Genomic DNA, 22172 nt, shown 5'->3' with positions numbered 1-22172 from the left:
GCTTGTTAAGTACATAAAATGAGCTTTAACAAACGTGTGTGCTGGAATCCAAAGGTGTCACGTGCACTAACAAAAACCATGTATGTATGGTTTTTTTTTTTTTTTTTTTATTCTCTGTAAATTGTATGGAAGATGTTAACTACATAAAAAGACAAAGAAATTTGTCAAAAAAAGACACCAAATAGTACCTATAAAACTGGAAAAAAAAAATGACATAAAAAAAAAAACAAAAACAAAAACAAAAAAACAAAAATTTTGTCAGAAAAAAAGTAAAAAATATTGTGGTTAACAGGCACCGCAAGGTGCCTGTTAACACAACCTAATAAGTTTTACCCATTCTTGAATACCTATATATATATCAATCATTCAATTAAATATCTTGTAGGTGAAGAAAACAAATAAGAGTTCAGTTCACTTTTAGTCCTAATATTATGGCCTTTCTAAAAGAATTCAATCCAAGAAATCTTGATAATGATCAAAGAGAAGAAAAGAGTTTCTCCTGTGCCATGCAGCTCTCGACCTCCATTGTGCTGCCCATGGTCTTGCACTCGGCCATTAAGCTTGGGGTTTTTGATATCTTAACCAAAGCGGGTCCTGGAGCCAAGCTCTCTCCCTCGCAGATTGTAGCTCAGATGCCCACCAAGAACCCCGACGCAGCCATGATGCTGGACCGCATTCTCAAGCTGCTGGTCAGCCACTTTGTGCTTGGTTGCACCGTGGTTACTGATGAGGACTTTGGGTCTTTCCAGAGGCTCTACAGTCTTATTCCAGTGTCTGAGTACTTTGTGACTAATGAAGATGGCGTGTAATTGGGTCCCTTCTTGGCCTTGATTCAAGACCAAGTCTTTATAAAAAGCTGGTTCGTTTTATTATTATTATTATTATTTTTTCCTTTCCTATTTTGAATTTGAAAAATACTATAATTATAAATTATTTTACAACATTTTTTTTATACGATGAATGGTTATTGTGGTTACACGATTTTCCTGGCCCAACTTATGTTGATCAGGCCCTGGCCCAAAGCGCAACCCACAATAATTGTTTGTAGAGGATGGGTCAAAGAACTTGGCCTCAGTGAACTGGTTCGGTCTTATGCATGGGCAGTGGTTTGCAAAAGGAAAATAGAAATACACCAGAATGGATTATTCTCAAGTCTGATTTTATTTCTTTTTTTGTTCTTCATACAGTTCTCCCGTCCCCTTCTTTGAGGGACTCCACTACATTATATATTTTTTCTTCTTTTCATCCCAGCCTTACACCTGTTAATCATCCAAGCATCCACTCAAGCACCTGTCCCATCAGACGCACTCATCAGACCCTTTGTGAGTTGCAGAGGTCAAGGCGGTACTGTTCAGGAGTCTTTTCCTCATTAATGCGGCCAAGAGGGTGGTTGGGGCGCAATTAATGTGGTGGTAGCCTTCCGTGAGATATTTTGAATTTAATTCGTTTTATATGTTGGGAAGGTGAGTTGAAATGGCTGAGCAGAGTTTCTCGTCTGGGCTTCATGACGTCCGAGGAGGAATTACTCCTCGGACGGGTTTCCTTGACGCTATTGGGGTTGAATAGCGCTTCATATGAGGCTTTTCGTTGGACAGGACGCTCCTCGGACGGGCCTGAGCTTGGAATAGCCCATCATTTTTGGGCCGGGCCCCACAATAGCCCCTCAAAACTCCGGTTTTTACCTCCCTCCGAGGGGAAAGGCGGGGTTTTGATGTTTGTGAGTGGAGGGAAATAAGGAGATCGTGGGGCGCGCGTGCGGACCGTTACTTTTGACGCGCTACAATTTACGAGACGTGGCCATTAACTTCTGGAGGCGTTATGTTCCCTTCATCCAACGGCTTGGCGTGGATCGTACGGCCATCGTTTCTTCCCGTATTTCTAGGCGGGGATGATCTTTTCTCTCTCTCCTCCCTGCTATATAAGACGTCAGCGGGGTTCAGTTTCCTTTTTCATCTGCATTTCTCAAACCCCAAAAGGATCCAGAGAACTCCATCGAATCCCAGAGATATACGAACACTTGCGTCCGTTACGCCGCCGTAACCGTTCTTGTGAAGCGCTTCGTCCAAGAGAGATTCCTAGGCGTCCCCTTGAGCGTTTTGTGAAGGTACCAGTACATTTCGCCTTTCTCTCCGTTTCAATTCCTTCCTTGGACTCTACTTTTCTTTTCAGTCTTTACTTTCATTTCCTCAGTTCAGTTCAGATGGGTAGATTCGAAAAATTAGTAAAAACTCCTGCCGCTATGGAAGCCTTTAGGGCTAAATACCACATTCCCCCGAGGGTTGGGCTGCGGCACTGTCCTCTTGAAGGAATATTGACCGATAGAGTTGAGGGAGAAGTCGTTATCCCCATGATTGCTTTCATAGAGGGAGGGATGACACTTCCCATGCGCAGGATCACAAGGGAATACCTGTTCAACCATAGGTTGACGCCGTATCAGTGTGCCCCAAATATGTTCAAGATACTAGGCTGTATAGATGTCTTAAACGAGCGGATGAATCTAGGCCTCACTTGGCACAATGTGGCTTATTTGTACGAATGCCACCGCCTCGGGGATGATGGGTATTATCTTAAATCCCGGAACGAGGTCGTTAGGTTGATTACTTGTCTTCCAATTTCCAATAAGACCGTGAAGGATGACTTCCTCATTGCTTCTGGGGAGTGGTTCGACGGTATTCACTGTCCAACTCGGGCAGGAAACCCAGGTGCGGCGCTTTTAGGATTGATTCTTTTTGGGGAAAGGATTTAGTGTTGAGGGGTTATTTTTTCTGGCTTTCTTTGTAATTGGAAAATTTCATGATCTGACCTCACTTTTCTTGGTTTGTTTGCAGACAAAAGTCACGTTGCTCCTCGGATAAGACTTGTGAACGTGCCAGCGCTGAACTATCTTCTCAGGTCGGAGATTTACGTCACCCATGACGGACAGTTGCGCGCGGCCCATTTGGTTCTGGGTTACCAACCTCTGAGCAGTGCTTTTCAGGCGGTCGGTCACGCTATAAGGGCTGGCAGTCCGAGGCTGGCTAGAATTGACGTGTCCCAGGACGGATTCCTAGCTGACCACGATTTGCCACCAGTGGTGTTACCAGGTGTCAGAAATCCTTACTTGGCAGAGCAGCTACCTCCGGTAAACGAGCCTGGTGCTGCTGTTTTGGTTGAAGAAGGAGCTGAATCATCTCGTCTTTCCCTTGAGGAAGAAATAGACAAGTTCTACTTCGAGGAGGAAGTTCAGCAAAACCCCTTGGTGGAGCCCTTTAATCCCGAAGCAGAGCAGGATCAACATTCCGCGGTTGGTGTTCCCTCAATCGTTATCTGCTCGGACGATACTTCAGACGAAGAGGTAGAGCCCATGGCAGGAAAGGGAAAGTCTCTAAAGGAGCTGATGACCTCTCGGGGGAAAGGTCAGTCATCAAAGGTTCAGCCATCGAAGGGTCCAAGTCCATCAAAGGTCAAAACCCTTCCCCCTGTGGTCCCCCAGGGCGTCTCGGACCCTGGCCTTAAGGTTATCCCGGACCTGAAGAAGAAGAGGCCGGTGGACACGCCTGAGGAAGGCGAGGTGGCTGTCCAGCCGACCAAGCAGCAGAAAACCTCACGGGCGCCAAGGAGCAGAAGGGGCACCTCCTCGGACAGCAGGGATGAGGGGAACCTTGTTGAAGTGCGCGCTTCCCCTCGTTCATGGGACCCAAAGCTGGAGCTGGATGGGCTCGCCATTCCTTACACTGCTTCGGTCCGAGAGTATAATCGTGGTCGGGCAGGGTACGTGGCGGAGGCCTTAGAGCAGCCCCTACTTCTTCCTCGGGACATGGAGGCCTACAGGCGGTGCACCCAGTCCGAGCTCTTCCTGTCCCTTAAAAGGGATCTCGCGCTGGTAAGTAATCCTTTTATTGCTTTGTCCATTTACTTGATCCTGTTAGATTATATATTTTTCTTTTAAGGGCACTCTTGTTTTGTCTGCAGATTACTCAGCAGGTCTTCGTGGCCGAGGAGTTTTGCCATAATAGCCGCAATCTGGCTGAGGCTGAGACCCAGGCTCGGACAGAGGTAGAGAAAGCCTTAGGGTCCCTCAAGCATGATCACACTAAACTCACGGCTGAGTTCAAGGATTCGGAGAACTGACGTAAAAGTGCAGAGGCTGGCCTGAAGAGTGCCGAGGATCAGGCGGAGGACCAGCGCAAACAACTGTACACGGCTCAGCTTAACCTTAACACCAAGAGGCAGGCAGTGCAGGATCTTAGGACTGCCCTGCAAAAGGTGGAGGATGAACTGAGGCTGGCAAGGGAGGAGACCCAGCTGATCCGAGAGGCCACAGAGGCTGAGAAGAATGCTGCTCGCCAGCTCGGGGCCGAAGAGACTGAGGCCAGGCTGTCCGAGGAGATCCCTGAGGTGTGCAGGGAGTACTGCGACCTTTCATGGGCTCATGCTCTCGACGCTGCAGGAGTTCCTGCGGATTCGGCACTAAGATTGCCCGAGAGCATCTTCTATCCTCCGGAGATCCGAGCCAGCCCTGATGAAGCCCAAGTCGCTTCGGAGCAAGACTTGGCGGTGCCTGATGCCGTCCTTGTGCCTGATGTGGCTAAGGATCCTGCCACAGACTCTACCATTGAGGTTCCTCCTCCTCAGCCCGAGCAGAAAGAAGATTCTCCCGCTAAGGCTTAGCATCCTTTTTTTTTTTTTTTTTATTTTTTTATTTTTATTTTTATTTTTTTTTTATGAGAGTTGTCTTGTTTTTTCATTCTTTTGTAAGGACCTCTCCTTTTAATGTACTCGGAATATTAATATAAAATGTTCGTTTTGCTTACTAAGAATGTATGTCAATAGCGTTTTTTTTTTTTTTTTTTTTTTTTTAAAATTTGCAACGAGGTAGATACAGGCAAACGGTCAAAATGAAAATGGGTTTTTGGGTTGCTCATTCGAGGGTCGCGATGGTGCTAGACGGTGCGCATGTATTAAAAGTGATTTCCTTTAAGTAATAATCTCCCAATCTATCACAAGTAATAATCTCCCCAAAAGTCTGTGGTCCGAGGAGCCAGGCAGGGCTTAGGTTCTGCTTAAAACTATGACTTGTCATGAGTAATAATTTCCCCTAGAGTCTGTGGTCCGAGGAGCCATGCAGGACTTAGGTTCTGTTTAAAACTATGAGCTGTCATGAGTAATAACTTCCCCTAAAGTCTGTGGTCCGAGGAGCCATGCAGGACTTTGGTTTTGTTTAAAACTTATAAATAGTTGGCTTAAGTAACAATTTCCCCCAAGTTTGTGGTCCGAGGAGCCATGCAGGACTTGGGTTCTGTTTAAAACTTATAAATAATTGGCTTAAGTATTAATTTACCCCAAGTCTGTGGTCCGAGGAGCCATGCAGGACTTGGGCTCTGTTTAAAACTTATAAATAATTGTAATGTAGACTGGCAAGCGGCAAATAGTCATGAAAGAGAACATATGCTAAGCCATTTTTATTAATAATAATACCTCCTGAGGTTATTTACATTCCATGGTCGAGGTATAGCTTTTTCATCCAAATCCTCTAGGTAGTAGGCGCCTATTCCGGCCACGGATGTGACACGGTATGGTCCCTCCCAATTGGGCCCCAACTTGCCCCAAGAGGGGTTCTTTGCGCTGCCAAGAATCTTCCTCATCACGAGATCACCTGGACCCAGAGGCCGCAGTTTGACGTTAGCATCATACCCTTGTCTTAGCTTCTGGTGATAATAGGCCATGTGAATCGTGGCCTTTTCCCTTCTTTCCTCGGCTAGGTCCAGACTTCTTCCTAACAACTCATCGTTATCACCTGGGGTAAACGAACTAGACCTCAACGTGGGGAAGTTGTTCTCGATTGGAAGCACAGCCTCTGCCCCGTAAGTCATCGAGAAGGGAGTTTCACCGGTTGAACGCCGCGGCGTTGTCCGATAGGTCCATAAGACGTGCGGTAGTTCTTCTACCCATCTCCCCTTTGACTCATCCAGTCTTTTCTTCAACCCGTTCACTATGACCTTGTTTACGGCCTCGACTTGCCCATTTCCTTGGGGCTATGCGGGAGTGGAATATCGATTAATGATCCCAAACTCACGGCAATACTCCCTAAAATTCTTGCTGTCAAACTGAAGACCATTGTCGGAAATGAGGGTTCTCGGAGTTCCGAAGCGGGTGATAATGTTCTTCCAGATGAATTTCTGGGCGTCCACGTCCCTGATGTTGGCCAAAGGCTCAGCTTCCACCCATTTAGTGAAGTAATCGGTTCCGACCATTATGTATCGCTTGTTCCCCGCAGCCTTGGGGAAAGGTCCGACAATATCAAGACCCCATTGCGCGAACGGCCATGGACTGGAGAGTGGGTTGAGAACCCCTCCGGGTTGGTGGATATTTGGGGCGAATCTTTGGCACTGATCGCACTTCTTAGCGTATTCCTGGGCTTGTCTCTGCATGTTCGGCCACCAGTATCCTTGGGTGAGTGCCCTGTGCGCCAGCGATCTTCCTCCGGTGTGACTTCCACATACTCCCTCATGCAACTCTTCAAGAAGAGACTCGGACTCTTCTGGATGTACGCAAAGCAGGTACAGTCCAGAGTATGAGCGCCGATAAAGCTTGCGGTCCTCTGATAGCCAAAAACGAGGAGCGTTTCTACGTATCTTCTCGGCTTCTAGTCTTTCCTCCGGTAGGATCTCATCTTGGAGGAAATTCCTTAGGGGGTCCATCCAACTGGGGCTCTATCTTATCTGATGGACTTGGGTCGGGTTTCCACTGATGGGACTGGCCTTAACTAGATCTTCGACTAGGATTACTCGTGGCAAATTACGTGCCGAGGACGTGGCAAGAGTGGCCAGCGAGTCTGCATGAGTGTTTACGCTCCTGGAGATGTGCGTTAAACTAAAGGATTCAAAGCTCTCCTGTAGCCGTTTGACTTGTCCCAGATACTCTTGCATCCTAGTATCTCGAGCTTCCAGCTCCCCCATCACTTGTCCGACCACTAATCTGGAGTCCGAGAAGGCTTCTATTACTCTTCCACCCAACCTTTGAACCATTGCCATTCCTTGAAGTAAGGCTTCGTATTCGGCTTCATTGTTCGTAGCCGAGAATCCGAGTCTTAATGACTTTTCAATGACAGCGCCGTCTGGCGATATTAAAACTATCCCAACTCCTGATCCTCTCTGGTTGGCCGCACCATCCACGTAGACCTTCCAATGCATGGTTTCCCCGGCCGAAATCGCGCCGACCAGTTTTCCGCACATGTCTTTCTTCTCGGTCATCGTTTCTATAGAGGGCTCAGCGAACTCTGCTATCAAGTCTGCGAGGACCTGTCCTTTGACGGAGGGTCTGGGCATATATTTAATATCGAAAGCCCCCAGAAGAGCACTCCACATGGCGATCCTTCCTGTGTAGTCAGCACTTCGAAGCACGGCTCGAAGTGGAAGCTGAGTCAGGACGATGACCGTGTGCGCCTGAAAGTAATGAGGAAGCTTCCGGGTTGCATGCACTATCGCCAAAATTGCCTTCTCTAAGGGTAGGTACTGCACCTCGGCTTCATGTAGTGACTTGCTCACATAGTACACCGGTCGCTGTACCCTATTATCATCCCGTATTAGTACCAGGCTTACGGCGTGGGGAGCTACGGCGATGTATGCAAACAGCACCTCGTCTGCCTCAGGACTGGACATGATGGGTGGTCGGGACAGGTAGTCTTTAAGCTGCTGGAAAGCCTGAACGCAATCCTCTGACCATTTGAACTCTTTCCACTTGTTTATCAGGAGGTAAAAAGGCCGGCATCGATCCGCCGATCGCGATATGAATCGGCTTAATGCCGCAATCATGCCAGTGAGCTTCTGCACCTCCTTCGGGTTCCGAGGAGTCTGTAGGCTGTTAATGGCTTTGATTTGGTCAGGACTTCCTTCTATTCCCCTGTGGGTGACCATGTACCCTAGGAATTTCCCAGACCCGACTCCGAACGAGCATTTGGAGGCATTTAGCCGCAAGCGGTGCTCCCTCAAGATAGCGAAGATGGTTCCAAGGTCTTTCACATGTTCGGACACCCTTTTGCTCTTCACGACCATATCGTCTATATACACCTCAATGATTTTACCCAGTTGTGGCTCGAACATCCGAGTCATCATCCTTTGGTATGTCGAACCTGCGTTCTTTAGCCCGAAAGGCATCACCTTATAATGATAATTTCCGATGGGCATCATGAAAGCCGTTTTCTCTTGGTCCTCCAGCGCAAGGGGTATCTGATGATAGCCCTGGAAGGCGTCCAGGAAACTCATTCGAGGGTGCCCCACGATTGCGTCCACCAATCGGTCAATTTTGGGTAGGGGGAATGGGTCCTTGGGGCACGCCTTGTTCAGATCCGTGAAGTCTACGTAGACCCTCCACTTCCCCGTCTTCTTCCTTACCACCACTGTGTTTGCCAACCATTCGGGATAAAAGACCTCTTTGATAGCCCCTGCCCTTTTTAATTTTGCCACCTCGTCTCTCACGGCACTAGCGTGCTCCTTTGAAGGGCGTCGGGGTGGCTGCTTCCTCGGAGTGGAAGAGGGGTTGACGTTCAAGTGGTGACAAATAAGGCTGGGATCGACTCCCGGGGCATCGTAGGCGTCCCAAGCGAATACATCGACGTTTTCTCTGAGAAATCTGACCAGTTCCTCCTTTTCTTGAGAGGGCAATTCAGAGCCGACCTGAAAGAACTTCTCCGGGTCATCGCTGACAGCAATCTTATCTAGGCCTTCACACCTTATCTCCTCGGCCAGCCCCTCGTTATGCTTCACTGAGGAGGCTGGTTGCTATAAGCTTTTTGAGTCCGAGGTCTCGACCAAGGGCCGATGTAAAATGGCGGCCACCACACACTTCCTGGCCACGGCCTGATCTCCTCGGATCTCTTCTACTCGTCCTTGGGATGGGTATTTTACTTTCTGGTGAAGTGTGGAGGTCACGGCCTCTAGGCTGTGGATCCATGGCCTTGCAACTATCGCAGTGTAGGGTGAATAAGCGTCGACCACGATAAAATTTACCTCCACCACTTCCACCCCAGTCTGTACGGGCAGTCGGATTAGCCCCTTTGGCGTGACAAGCTTCCCCTCAAAGCTGAGGAGGGGGGAATCATAAGCTGTTAAATCTTCTGGCGTCAAGTTTAGCCCCTTGTATAGGTCGGGGTACATTATCTCCACCGCGCTTCCCGAATCTACTAACACCCTTTTAACATCAAAACCCCCAATCCGCAAGGTGACCACCAAGGCATCATCGTGAGGTTGAATTGTTCCTTCTTTATCCTCATCCGAGAATCTCAGTATCAAAGAGCTTCCCTTTTTTAACCTCTTGGGCTCTCTTTGCCTGCCCATGTAGGGGAAATGATCCACGGCTAATACCCTGGGGATGGGCGGCCCAGTTCTTCCTGGTGCAGCGAGGATGACATGTATCGTCCCGGTGGGGGGTCTTAAAGACACGTCCCTTCGAGGTTCTTGTGCTGCTTGGCCGGGATGGCCGCTTGATGGGTGCAGCAGGTGACGTAACTTTCCTTCTCGGACCAATTGATCTAGGTGATTCCACAGACTCCTGCAGTCCTCAGTAGTATGCCCGTGGTCCTGATGATATTGGCAGTACAAGTTCTGATTACGATTGGCAGGGTTTCCAGCCATCTTTCCCGGCCATCTGAAATAGGGTTCATCCCTTACTTTCTCCAGTACCTGTTGTACTGGCTCTCTGAATACGGCATTCACTGTTTGCGGGGTGCTCTGCCCAGCCTGTCGCGGAAAATCTCTCCTCGGCTGACCAGGATTGTGACGTTTCATTCTGAAATCATTTGCCTTAAAGGGGACGACCTTCTCCTTGCCCTTCCCTTGCAGCTGATCCTCCTCCACTCTTTTGTACTTGTCGATCCTATCCATCAGCTGTTGGACGTCAGTAGCTGGTTTCCCGGTGAGGGATTTCCTTAAGCCATGCCCGGTGGGGAGGCCGCTTGTGAATGTGCTGATAGCAATGTTATCATGGTTGTCATCTAAATCGTTATACACCTCCCAATACCTATCCGAATACGCTTTCAGGGTTTCTCCTTCGTGCATGGACAAGGACAGCAGCGAACTGAGAGGTCGAGGGACTCTAGTGTTTGTAATGAAACGGGAGCAAAAAGCTTGAGTGAGCTGCTTGTAGGAGCCCACGGAGTTTGTCTTCAGGCTGTTGAACCATCTCATCGCCATCGATCCCAAGCTAGAGGGGAAGATTTTGCACATCAGGGCCTCGTTTTGCGAGTAAATTGCCATCTTTTGATTAAACTGACTCACGTGCTCCATCGGGTCTGCTTTGCCGTGATAAATGGCGAACGCCGGTTGGTTGAAGCGTCTTGGCATCTTAGCCCCTTCGATTCTATTCGTGAAGGGTGATCTTGAAACCTGATCCAACGCCTTCTTCATGGCGTCGCTCCCCGAACCTTTGCTGGACGGGCGCTCATACTTTCGTACAAGGCGTGGTTCCTTTTTGTAAGAAAAGGTTTCGCTTGGTGGGGTCCTTGACCTTCGTCTGTAACTCACGTCTTCTGGACTAGAAGACTCGCCTGAGTCAGAGGGAGATCGTCTTCGCTGCGCACGTCGTAACTTCCTTTTTAGGTCATCTATCTCTCGCTGCATGGCCTGGTGACTATTTCGCCTCTGAGACACGTGACTTCCTATCTGAGTGTGACTCTGGCTCGTCCGGGTGGTATGCACACTCCCTTCACGATTCCCCCTTTCACCTGGGCCAGCTGGGTTATTTTGCCTCTGGGACTCGGCATGTCGTGTCCGTTGGGAGTTAGCTTGGTGAGGATCCTCTTGGTGCGGGTCTAGTTCTGACATGCTTGACCGTTGCACTAGCTGACGCCCTAGTTCTTCCTACAGACGGCGCCAATTGTGGTTACACAATTTTCCTGGCCCAACTTATGTTGATCAGGCCCTGGCCCAAAGCGCAACCCACAATAATTGTTTGTAGAGGATGGGTCAAAGAACTTGGCCTCAGTGAACTGGTTCGGTCTTATGCATGGGCAGTGGTTTGCAAAAGGAAAATAGAAATACACCAGAATGGATTATTCTCAAGTCTGATTTTATTTCTTTTTTTGTTCTTCATACAGTTCTCCCGTCCCCTTCTTTGAGGGACTCCACTACATTATATATTTTTCTTCTTTTCATCCCAGCCTTACACCTGTTAATCATCCAAGCATCCACTCGAGCACCTGTCCCATCAGACGCCCTCATCAGACCCTTTGTGAGTTGCAGAGGCCAAGGCGGTACTGTTCAGGAGTCTTTTCCTCATTAATGCGGCCAAGAGGGTGGTTGGGGCGCAATTAATGTGGTGGTAGCCTTTCGTGAGATATTTTGAATTTAATTCGTTTTATATGTTGGGAAGGTGAGCTGAAATGGCTGAGCAGAGTTTCTCGTCTGGGCTTCATGACGTCCGAGGAGGAATTACTCCTCGGACGGGTTTCCTTGACGCTATTGGGGTTGAATAGCGCTTCATATGAGGCTTTTCGTTGGACAGGATGCTCCTCGGACGGGCTTGAGCTTGGAATAGCCCATCATTTTTGGGCCGGGCCCCACAGTTATTAATAAGTGAAAAAAAATGATATTAACGATAAGCCCAGATGAAAATTAATAAGAAGTATTGATCATATCAATATTTTGTAAAAATGTTATAAAATGATTTGTAGTTATAAAATTACATTTTTTTCCCCTTTACTTGGTCTTCATTGATTGTTTGATTTATTTTTGCTTATTACCTTTGTTAGTTGGTTACGAATGTGTGAAGTAAGAGTAAATCTAGACTACGTTGTTGTTTTTTTTTTTTTTTTTTTTTTTTTTTTTTTTTTTTTTTTTTTTGTGCCCGTAACTTATTTTATTATTATTATTATTAATATATAAAATATACAATTTGCTAATTAGGGTAGAAATGATTTAAATCCTAAATGTTTTTATTTTAAATACCAAGAGATGTCAACCAATGAAATTACAAAATTCTCAAAACATTATAACACTTTTAAACTATTAAAATGGTGGTTAATATAATTAAACATTGAATTAAATTTGAAATTAAGGTCAAAGTCTACTATCTGCTATATGCATATATGTAATTGCCCCTATATTTTACTATTTTTATTACGATAGGCTTTATGCCCTTTTAGCAACTTCGTTTCTTTCTTAATTTGGGTCAAATAATTACATTTGATATCAACAAAACTTGGTATCGAAAAAAATTGGGTCAAATAATAGATGGGCAAAAGCAAAACAAAGTTTTGTTTAGTTGTATGGGAAAGCCGTGTAGATACAGAAGATTTGCAACTTTGACTTTTCTTGAAAGTTAATCATTATTCTTTTAATAGTGAAGAAAGTTAATTATTTTTTATAAGTGTAAAGGACGAAATTCAAAACCAAAATTAAATTTCACAAAATGGAGATAGATATATCATTTTTTTTTTTTTTGAGAAAGAGGTAAGTGAATTTTATTGGTGATCAAAATCAAATTGGAAGACATCTTCCAAATCACTAGGTAGTTTTTCTACCCATACATTAGTGTCAGCAGAAGAAACTGCTCTACGGGCAAGAGAATGAGCAAGCTTGTTGCCATCCCTCTTTACATGCTGAAAACAAGAAAATCTAAGGCCTCTCTGTAAGTTCTTAATCTCTCCCACTACATGACCAAATAAAGTTAAACATGCCTCCTGACTGTTGACTGCCTAGACAATACGAAGACTATCACCTTCAAACACCACTTGTGAAAGACATAATTCCTGAGCAAAAACTAAAGCCTGATAGCAAGCCAAAGCTTCAACCATCTCCACAAAGTGAGGGCAGCGGACCTTCTGACTGAGGGCAGCAATGATATTCCCTGTTGAATCCCTCACCACAACACCCAGACCAGCCATCCCAAGATCATCAAAGAGGGCAGCATCAAAATTAGCTTTGTACATACCTTCTTGTGGGGGATGCCAATAGGTAGGAATAGATCGTCGCACTGGCTGGGTAGGCTTCCGATTGATCTCAAAGAACTCTAGAGCCATCTCTTTTGCCCGCCTACTCACCTCATGGAGAGGCCATGTCTACTGCCTCTCTCTAATCCTGTTTCGTCTCTGCCACAAACTCCATGCAATTGTGGAGAACCAAGCCACCTTAAATACCGAACCCCTGTCCAGCACAACCTCAAACAAATCCATAAAGGTTCTGAACTTCCTTTGATACAAGTAAACAAAGCTAGCTTCAAACTTCCACACCGATTGAGCCTGATCACACAACCGCAATGCGTGCATCGTGTCTTCCTTGGATTCATCACAGAGAGAGCAAGTGACATCCAGCTGAATCTGCCGTTTCTTCAGATTTTCCTTAGTGGGTAAAGAGTCCTTTACTGCCCTCCATATGAAGTGTCTAACTTTATTCGAAGCTCGAATCTTCCACACACCCTTCCAGACTTGATTCGTGGCTGCCGGACTTGAAGAAGCTGGTTCACTGCTGGATTTTGCCATTGCTAGCATTCGATAAGCATTGCGAACCAAATAATTCCCATCCGGAGTGAGAGGCCAGATATAAGCATCATTCTGTCCAAGAGCACAAACATGTATTCTTTTAATTTCTTTAGCTTCCCATGGCATAAAAATCCTATCCAGCAAATCCGAATTCCAAAGTCCAGAGTTAGGTACCAGAAGCTCTTTTACCCAGACTGCATCAGAACCTCCTTTCGGTGATAAGACAAATCCGCTAGAAGTTGATGGCAGCCACCTATGCTCCCAAATTTTAATCGAGGCACCATCACCTACCCTCCAGATAGCCCCTTTTAGAATGACCTCCCTAGCTTGAAGGACACTTCTCCACGCATATGAGCAATTGATCGGCACCCCAGCATCAAATATGGTTCCACCAGGGAAGAATTTGGCCTGAAAGACCTTGAATAGTAAAGAATCTTTTTGATGTGCTAACCTCCAGACCTGCTTCGCCAGTAAGGCTTGGTTAAACTGCTGTAAATCCCGGAAACCCATACCACCAACAGACTTTGAAGTACATAGATTACTCCATTTCACCCAATGTATTTTCTTTTTATCCCCCTTCCCCCACCAAAATCTTCTGATCATTGCTTCGATATCCTTGCCAAGCCTAATAGGAAGTTTGAACACACTCATAGAGTATGCCAGAATAGACTGGATGACAGCTTTTATCATGACTTCCTTCCCGGCTTGAGAGAGGAGTTTCTCCTTCCAACCTTGCATACGAGACCAAATCCGCTCTTTAATCTGAGTGAAACATGCCTTCTTATTTCTTCCCACAAAGGAAGGTAACCCTAGATACTTCTCATAGTGTTGGATGGCCGGAACCCCCAGAGAGAGTTTTATCGTCTCCTTAATATCTTCATCAGTGTTTCTGCTAAAGAACAAGGTAGTCTTATCCTTGTTTACCATCTGCCCTGATGCCCTCTCATATAATGCTAATAATTCCTAAATTTTTTCACACTCCTCTAGTGTCGACCTGCAAAAGAGCAAGCAATCGTCTACAAAAAAGAGGTGGGTTAACTTGGGTCCTCTTCTACAAATTGAAAACCCCTGAATGTCCCCAGCTTCAGCAGCCTTTCTTAAAATGGCATTAAGCCCCTCCGCACAGAACATAAATAGATAGGGAGAGAGGGGATCACCTTGCCTGAGACCCTTTGATGGCTTGATCATACCCTTCGGCTCACCATTTACTAAAATAGAATACGATATCGTTGTAATGCACTCCATAATAAGAGCAACCCAAGAAGCTTGAAAACCCATCTTTAAAAGAATCTTCTCCAAAAACAACCACTCCACCCTATCTTATGCTTTGCTCATATCCAATTTAAGAGCCATGAAACTCTTCTTGCCAAAATAGCTCATCTTCATGTGATGCAAAGACTCAAAGGCGATTAATATATTGTCGGTAATTAATCTGCCAGCTGTGAAGGCACTCTGCGTCTCCGAAATAAGGGAATTAAGCCAAGGCTTAAGCCTATTGGCTATTACTTTACTAACAATCTTATAGATGACATTGCAGAGACTTATCGGTCTGAACTCAGTTACTCTTTCTGGGTTTTTAACTTTCGGAATCAAAGAAATGAATGTATGGTTAATTGATCTTAAAATAGAACCAGAATTCAAACAGGACAAAACAGCTTGAGTTAGCTCCGTACCAACATCAGGCCAATATGATTGATAAAACAGTGGTGACATGCCGTCTGGACCCGGCGCCTTTAAGGGAGCCATCTCCTTAATAGCAGCAACCACTTCCTCTGGTTTGTACTCCATCACAAGACTAGCATTAATTTCCTCTGTTACCACTTCCTGAACACCCTCCAGCACACGGTCCAGCTCCTGTGACCCAGATGAAGTAAACAAACTAGTATAATAATCAATAAACAGATTCGAGAATACCCCCTCATCATTCTGCCAAACCCCTCCTTCATCTCGAACACCCCTTATAAAATTTCTTCTTTTCCTCTGTGTGGCTGTATCGTGAAAGAATTTCATATTCTGATCCCCACTTTGAACCCATTTCACATGAGACCTCTGATGCCACATCTGTTCCTCCCTATCAATCAACAAATTTAATTCAGACTTCAATCTCACTACCTCTTGGATATCCCCAATTCTAACTGATTCCTCCTCTACCTTCCACAAAAGCTCCTTTACCTTTTTAATCTGCCTTGTAACATTACCAAAGTGGGCTGTGCTCCATTTCTTAAGCATCTTCTTACACTTTTACAGCTTTTTTGTTGTTCTGTACATTGGTAAGCCATCTGGGTTGGATTCCCATGCACGAACCACAGTATTATGACAGCCCGGATTAGTCATCCACATTGCTTCGAATCTAAAAGGTTTACGTCTCCACCTCTGTTTTTCCCCTTCCGCATCCAATGTCAAGAGAATCGGTCTGTGGTCCGAAGTAAAAAAGGACAAATGTTGCACCCTCCCTGTTGGAAACCGTGCAAGCCACTCATAATTGGCAACCCCACGATCCAGTCTTTCCCAAATCAGCTTTCCCCTCCGTCTGCCATGCCAAGTGAACGCCGGACCAGAGAAACCCAAATCCACAAAATCACATTGATCCAATGCCTCCCGAAACATTTGCATCAAATAATGAGACCGTGGTACACCTCCCTTCTTCTCTTCAACCCTTAGAAGCTCGTTAAAATCTCCAAAGCAACACCACGGCAACTTCGGCTTCGAGCTTAGCATCCGTAACATATTCCATCCCTCACTCCTTCTACTAGTTTCAGGCTCCCCATAAAACCCTGTTAGTCGCCAAGCATCTTCTCTACCACCATTCACAATCACATCGATATGATAGTTGGAGAAACTATCCACCCACACAATTACCTCAGATTTCCACATCATAGCCAAACCTCCACCTCTCCCATTGTTAGGAACAGTAAATAAACCATCAAATTCCAAATCATAACATACCTTTTTCATATACTCCTTATTAGACCACGTTTCTGAGAGAAACATGATCTTGGGACCCTGCGCTTGTACCATCTCGGCAAGCTCTCGGACTGCACGGCGGGTCCCTAAACCCCTGTAGTTCCACGCCAAAGCAATCATTGAGATCGGCGGGGCTGGTGGCCATCCTTCGCCGTTGGTTCTGGTGAGTCCATAGCTTCCTTCTTTTGTCGCCTCCCATCCTCTGATTCTTCTGTCAAACTCTCTGAGTGCTTTCTTTTCCTTGCCGTGTATACCCTTTGACAAATAGCAGGGTCATCAGTAGAAATATCCTGCTGGAGTCGGTCAAAAAATACTATTTGATTCCCAACCTTCACTTATTGCCAACTTGGAGTTTTAGTGAGCCCATGAGTAAGGGCTGGGCCGTTAGCCAAAGGAGGACCATCAAATAATCTAGCACTCGGCCCATTTGTAACCAAGGTACTCGAGCCCATTTCCACTTCAAATTTTGCCAACTCAGAATCAATTTCCGCCAACTATTTTTGGAAAGTAACGGCATTCTTCCCCTTTTCTAAATTTGAACCACCACGTAAGGGATACTCATTACTCGGAATTGATTGAGTATCGCCTGTTACCCCCTGAAAACAAGCCCTTTCCAAACCAGTAATTTCAGAGTCAACTCCAACGTTGTGCTCCACCTCAGCCCTAGGAAGAGCACTGGCCGTGGCCATCGCTGGAGCAGATGGTGCCGGAACGTTTCCCAAACTCCTTCCAGTCAACTCTGCACTTTTTGAAGCGTCATCTGTACCACTAGTATGCCTAGTGCGAAGAAACTCCTCCTCGAAACCCACCACTCGTATCACCTTACTGCGTGATGGATTTAGGATCGTCGCACGTAACCATGCACCAAATTGCCTATCATCTTCCTTAAGTGTCCCATTGCTACGTATCCATAAAGAACATTCCCTATCGCTATGAGTGAGCCTTCCGCACCAATAGCAGATGTTCGGGAGTCGTTCGTACATAAAACGAACCTAGCTTTCTTTCCCATTTGCCAAAGATAACCGTCGTCCTCGGCACAGGGGTTGTGAGTTATTGACATTCACCCGCACTCGAAGGAAGTTGAACTCCCTTCTCTCCCCGTCGCCGCTTGCACTATCATCCACCTCTCCCACTACCGAACATATCTCCATTGCTGTCTTATGAGACATACTCCCAATAGAAGGCCCATGAAGTTGAACCCAGAAGCATGTTCTGCTAAAATCCAGGGAGGTAATATCCTTGTGCCTTTCCATTGGTTTGATGGCCACCAAATGCTTGTCAAAAGACCAAGGTTCTCCCTGCATAACTCTCGCCACATCCGAGGAATCGAAAAAGGAGAAGATCACTAAGTGGTTACCCATGTCTCTCACCTCAAATCCTTTTTTAGTCCTCCAGACCACTTTAAAAGTTTTTGCAATCGCCGCCGGACTAAGAACTCGCCTGGTAAAGAACTTTGCGGCCAGGAGGTATTCACCCAAAATGGGTTCATCCTGCACGGCATACTTACTTCCTTCTGACTCCGTGAGCGATAGCTTCTCCCATAAAGCCAACATGGCCTCCATTGCTATCTCTTGTAATAGGAAACCAGGAAATGGAACTACACTTACTCAGATTGATCCCAATACTAGCACCCACACAACGAAAGGCGGCACTCTATTCTACTGACTACTAGGAATAGGAGAGCATTTCCTAGGTCAGAGAAAATTCATTAGCAAACAGTAAGAGCTCCTTGTTCTTGACCAAGAAAAAACCAATTGCTCCCCAAGCAGAGTATCTAGTATTATTAGGAGATAGATATATCATATGTTCATTTATCGAGAGAAAAAATATATCTTATAAGATGTCGCTTTCATAACATGTGTATATTCTATGCGTATGGGTTCTACATCGGGAGAGGATGGTCTCATGAAACCATATCATAAGATTTGGTAGTTCCACTTATGTGGTCTAGTACCACCTCAAAAGCATACCCAGTTCCCGAATCTAATTTTCAAAAATTAAATATGCTATTGTAATTGTGTTGCACCCTTGAATCTAGATAAATGAAAGATATGGTACTAACCAAAGCTCTTCATAGGTTCCAAATGAACGATGCAATTCTTGAGGGAGGAATTTCATTCAATAGGACTTATGGCATGCATTTCTTCAAGTATATAGACTTGGAACCCAGATTTAATAAGGTGTTTAACGTAGGACAAAATGAGCTTCTGCCCTTTTCGGGCAAATTAATTAGCCTTTTGCCCTTCTTCCCAAACTAAATAGGGAAACGCCCTTCTTTTGAAACTTGACTTTCTCAAAATCGAGTTAAAAAAAAAAAAATTCTGGAGCCCTATAGTGACGTTTTTAAGGATCTATAATGACGTTTTAAGGACCTATAGTGACGTTTTGTAACTTGATATCCATGAAATCGAGTTATAGGCAATTTTATTGCCTATAACTCGATTTCATGGATATCAAGTTACAAAACGCCACTATAGGTCCTTAAAAACGTCACTATAGGTCCTTGAAAACGTCACTATAAGGTTTAACTCGATTTTGAAAAAGTTGATTTTCAAAAGAGGGGCATTTCCCTATTTAGTTTGGGAAAAATGGCAAAAGGCTAATTAATTTGCCTGAAAAGGGCAGAAGCCCATTTTGTCCGTTTAACGTAGCAATGTTCAACCACACTACTATTGTCATCAAGAAGATCCTTGAGTCTTACAAAGGTTTTGAGCAACTCAGGCAACTAGGTGATGTTGGTGGTGGTCTAGGAGTTACCATTAACCTAATCACTACTAGATACCCCAATATCAAGGACATTAATTTCGACTTGCCTCATGTTATACAACATGCTCTATCTTATCCTGGTATTATTTCAATTTATAATTTTCATTTTTCAGGTGTCTTCTTGTTTCACCAAGTTAAAACATGATTGATTCTCCCAAAAAAAAAAAAAAAAAAAAAAAAAGAGAAGAAGAAGAAGAGGAATAAGTTAAAGTTAAAATTTGATCAAATGTTTTAATGTTTTTGAGGTATAATAATTTTGGATCATAAGTTTGAAAACCTTAATAGCCTAAGGTGTATTTATACGCAATATATGTAGATAAGTTTTTAATTTATGTTACAGGTGTGGAACATGTAGAAGGAGATATGTTTGAGAACGTTCCTGAAGGGCATGCCATTTTTATGAAGGTTAGTTTCATATCTAAAAGGCATTATGTTACCCTTGACATAAACCCAAATACATTACAAACTGATTTGTGTTGCATAGGAAATACTTTTCTTCTTATTTTATTGTCTCAATTATTCCCCATCCAATTGATTTGGTAATGGCGCAAAATATTATAAGAAACTGGTTATTTATTAGGTAGAAATGATATAAATATATATATATATATATATATATATATATATATATATATATATAATTTATACTAAATAAATAATATATGGTATAATTTTTCAAGAAAAATGATACCATAATTGGATGATTTTTCAGTCGATACTTCATGATTGGAGTGACGAATACAGCTTGAAGCTGTTAAAAAATTGCTACAATGCTATCCCAAATGATGGAAAGGTTATTGTTGTAGAGGTAGTTATTTCAACTATGCCCAATATTAGCACTTCTATGAAGAGCACCTATCAATTGGATATGGTTATGATGACTCAATGCACAGGAGGAAAGGAAAGGACCCAAGAAGAATTCGTGGCCTTGGCAACCATGGCTGGATTTAGTGGCATCAAATTTGAATGTTCAGTCTCTGATTTTTGGGTTATGGAGTTTTTCAAGTAAACAACTTGCTTGTAATATTTACTATTTAGAGATGCCCTCTTTCTTTTTATGAACTTTTAAATTGTGTCCAAACAAGGGATTTTGGTGTGAGATTTATTCAAAGCTGTAATTTGAAAATTTCTAATGTTGATTTCCTTTGTTTGGGTTAATAAAAGAGTTATTTCAACGAGTATGTGAAACCCTGATCTCCGTATTTTTAAGTATTAAAATCCCAAGTTTAAATTTTAAGGAGAATTGTGTCATTATACGAATTCTATCAATAAAACCATTCTCATACTATTATCAGGACTCTTTACATGGTTAATGTTACTATTACCACTATTGTTGCCAATATCATCCCATATATCTACTACCACTCCCATCATAATCACTGTAGTCGTCATCTCCACTATCGTCACTATCATTATTGTCACTGTCACTGTCACCACCACGGCACCACCACTCTCACTAATTGCCAATAATACCTGGACGTTACTTATACTATACCTGGTGACAGCTCTAAGCTTGATCACAACACTTCAGAAAATTATATTGAGGGGTTTTTTAATCAACGGTAAGCAAGACATCTTTATTGCTTTCAGGGTAATAGCAGTCTTTCCTGGTCTACCACGTTAGCTGTCTTGGCCTCTACTGTATTGCATTTTGGCTCTATTAATATAATGGAAGCAAGTCTATTATTTACAAATTAAAAAAAAAAAAAAAAATCACATGTAATGAAAGCAAGTCTAGTAAAGGCATGAAAACCAATCCTTTGGTTAAGAACTTTATAATTCAATTAGTTCCTCTTGATAATTTTATTGGAAACATTTAAAATTTACACCTTCTCCCCAATTATCAAATTATCAAAACAAAATCAGTCGTTAATTTTTAATTTAAGAACTCATTAAAAAATAATTAAATAAATAAAAAGGTGATAGAGGCTAGAGCTAAGCTTTTAGCTTAGGCAAACATGACATTCAAAACATAAGCATGAAACATATGATTAATTGACTTCACAAAAAGAAACATATAAATGATTCAACAAAAATTAAATAATATAATTAATAACATAAAGTTGTTAGGACATATGTGAATTATGTTAGGAACATGTGTTAATATAGAATTGGCTAATCTTTTGACAAAACGCACTTTACCTGTAGTTGGGTAGATCTAGGATGTGTTTAATGCTTCAAGAAATAAGGTTTCAATTTCAAATGTTAAAATCATGCAAGTCTGTCCAAGAATCAAGTAAAGAAGTGCTGGATTTTAAAGCTCGACAGCTAGTTTGACAGATAACATCTATCGAGGTTTAAAAGGCAGTTTAGCCCGATGCTCGACAGCTGCTCGATAGATACCTTATCTATCGAGATTTAAGAAAATCAATTTTTCAGATCTGATTTCACTTCAATTCGTGTATACATGTTTGGACTTTCTTTTCTCACAACCCTAAACATATATAAGGATTATATTTAGGGCCGTCACAGCTGATGCACATTAATGCAAAAGTTTTTCACAAGCATATTATGAACCGGAGACAATTTGCCCTAGTTCATCTTTCTCTTCAAGAAGCTGCTGTATTTGTACACCGTAATGTTTTGTAACCAAGGAGTTTCATGATCTTCATCGTGTTGATGAACTAAAGAACTTTGCAGCCAACATCTTTCTCAAATTGGTGTGTACACCGCGTATTGAGATCCACACATCGATTGGTTAGTCACGTACTGGGAGCCGTGCATTGAAAGGAGAGATTGGCACTACAGATTAAGTCCAATTGAGTATTGGGGTAAGAATTCAACTCTACGTTGGTGTAAGGTACTGAGATTCCTTTACTTGTAACCTCTTGTTGTGATAATAGTCGATTCTCGAGAGTGATGACCTTAAAATCACCCGATGGAATTTTTGCCATGTAGGTTTTCCCTATTCGAAAACAAATCACCATGTCAACTTTATTTTCTGCTACATATTAACTTAGTTGGTGATTTGTTTGTGTTATCACGTGTA

General features: G+C 43.7%; 1 pseudogene; it reads left to right on the top strand.

Annotated features, from left to right (window-relative positions):
• Positions 1-421: 421 nt before the first annotated feature.
• LOC126696859 (caffeic acid 3-O-methyltransferase-like) lies at positions 422-20227 on the top strand (annotated as a pseudogene).
• The last annotated feature ends 1945 nt before the right edge of the window (positions 20228-22172 follow it).

Source organism: Quercus robur, chromosome 8 (assembly GCF_932294415.1).
Source record: "Quercus robur chromosome 8, dhQueRobu3.1, whole genome shotgun sequence".
NCBI classification, from domain to species: Eukaryota; Viridiplantae; Streptophyta; class Magnoliopsida; order Fagales; family Fagaceae; genus Quercus; species Quercus robur.
This window is presented reverse-complemented; position numbering and strand designations above follow the sequence as displayed.